This window comes from Octopus bimaculoides, chromosome 6, assembly GCF_001194135.2.
Source record: "Octopus bimaculoides isolate UCB-OBI-ISO-001 chromosome 6, ASM119413v2, whole genome shotgun sequence".
In the NCBI taxonomy this organism is placed as follows: domain Eukaryota; kingdom Metazoa; phylum Mollusca; class Cephalopoda; order Octopoda; family Octopodidae; genus Octopus; species Octopus bimaculoides.
In genome coordinates this window covers 42,456,574-42,459,057 of record NC_068986.1, presented here as the reverse complement: position 1 = coordinate 42,459,057, position 2,484 = coordinate 42,456,574, and positions in this window count along the sequence as shown.

Below are 2,484 nucleotides of genomic sequence, written 5' to 3'. Positions count from 1 at the left end.
ACGTATGTAACATTAACGAATAAGTGTTTCTAACTCATTCTTCAGCACCAGAAAAAACCTCAGCTGATCATCATAAAGCTCAAGTACGAGGACACCACATAGAATATTATTCAGGTGCAAGTGTGTGATTGCGTGGCAAAGAAGTTCGCTTTGTAACCACGTGGTTTCAGATTCAGTCCCACTGCATGAAACATTGGCCAAGTGCCTCGAGTCGACCAAGGCCTCGTGAGTAGATTTGTTAGATGGAAACTAAGAAGCCCGTCGTATATATGTATATTTATATATTTATGTGTGTGTGTCTTTGTGTCTATGTTGGTCCTCCCCCTGCCCATCACTTGACAACCGATGCTGGTGTGTTTCCGTCCTCGTAACAGCAGCTCGGCAAAGGATACCGATAGAATAAATACTAGGCTTACAAAGAATAAGTTCTGGGGTTGATTTCTTCGACCAAAAAAACCCTTCAGGCGGTGCTCCAGCATGATCGCAGTCAACTGACTGAAACAAGTAAAATAATAAAAGAATAAAGTAATTGTTTCAGTTTGTTACACTTCTGATAAGGCCTTATGGAGGAGGTACCTGAAGACGATCCTCCCATGAATAATATGCGTCGAAGATGGATGGATTAAATATGTTAGCGTATGTGTGTGCGTGCATCCTTGTCTTGTGTTGCGATGTACATTTGTAAATGGACTTGTGTCTGTGCAAAAATGCTTTATTACTCTCCCCTCTAAACTCTTCGTTTCCATTTATACTTGGAGAAAAGCTATGGGATTCCACTTAAAATATACAATCATATTATATATATTGTGGCTGAGTCAAAAAATATTAATATTTTCTAAAAAAAAAAAAAAAAAAGAAAATAATTACGTAAGAAAAGCAATTTCACTATCTGACAGAGGCTGAACGGGTATGATCAAGTTGCAAAGACCTGTGCCCAATAACTTGCACTACATTGAGTTTGTATCTAGGACACTTAAATATTTAGAGAACACAGTCTACTTAGCAGTAAACACTGTGTTTGTCAGCCTTTAAAACTCATTCCAATTATACAAGTATATTTTGTGGAAAAAAGCAAAAATAAGTATGTTTCATTATTGTCGTGCCGAAAGTTTTTTCTTAAAGCAGTCTTGTAGGGAAAATATGTGATTCTTTGCATGTAAAATACAATGTTGTGACAGTATACGTTGTCTATTCGTCGTGATACTTTACGAGAGAACATATTGTGACTATTTTAACTTATCTTCTTTCAGGTCAACTGTATAGTTGTTTATATTTTAGTCAAAGCAGATGCCATATCGGCTGTAAAACTTATATTTCTTTATAATATTTTATGTAACCGTAATCGGTCATCCGCACATTACAAATTGCTGACAGATTAGGAGTGAATTTGGCACTACTTAAATACAGAGGTCCCACTTAAAAACAGAGGCTCCGATGCATGTACGTAACGATATGTTTTTACAGTGCACACTCTTTAGGGGGTTAGGGTTAGTTTTAGCGATAGTTAGAGTTAAGATTAGGGTTAGTTAGGGTTAGGGCTACGTAGATGCGCCGGGACTTCTCTATTTAAGTAGTACCGCTAAGGGACCTCAGTGTTTAAGCAGTACCGAAAATTTTTCATTAAAATTATTAAGAATATATTTCTTAAAGATAATAGTTTTTAAATGATATAAAACGCATATCGGATGAGGGATATATATGCTGGGATACGCACCATCAATAAAGTGATGTGACCTCCCCACATAATGAACCGTGAGGAATGTTTCGTAAGTTTGTGCTGGCAGACTGATATTTTAGCTTGCTTTCAATATTTTATCATTAATAACAATTATTGTGCCTGTTGGGTTTATACTCATCCAGCTCCCTTTGCTCACGGCACTCGGTCTCCTATCCAAAATACTGCTTGCATTAGACGCAAGACAATAGTTTGGTACATTTAAAAATAAAATAGTGCGTCTTATACGCTGGCAAATATGGCGTATAACGAATAAGTTGCTTTGTAAAATGAGAACAAATGTATAATACTGAGTTCAGTTTTGCATGTATGTATGTCTTTTAGATCCTACAATCTCATATAAACGTTAATTGGGTCGGAGATACATTAATAGATTTCTCTTGAAAGGGAAAACAAGTAATTCACTCGATCGTTTGACAACAAATATATCAGGAGAGGAAGTTTAGACGTTGATGAAAGTGAGTTCTTATTCGTCTTTTTGCTTCATCCTAGATTATGTAAATACTACTGATACTGGTGGTGAAATATACTCAATATATTACAAATCGTTAATGGCTAGACTTATTTCCATAGTTACTGTTTCTGTTTCCCCATATAATTACTTCTGACCGGATATTGTATTTCATCTGGTTCATAGACGTTTTTAATGTAAGGGTAAATGTTTTAATGACACAGTATGATAATCTCATTTCAACATAGATTGATTTCTAACATAGGAATAAGGAACAAGGTGACAGATTATATATATA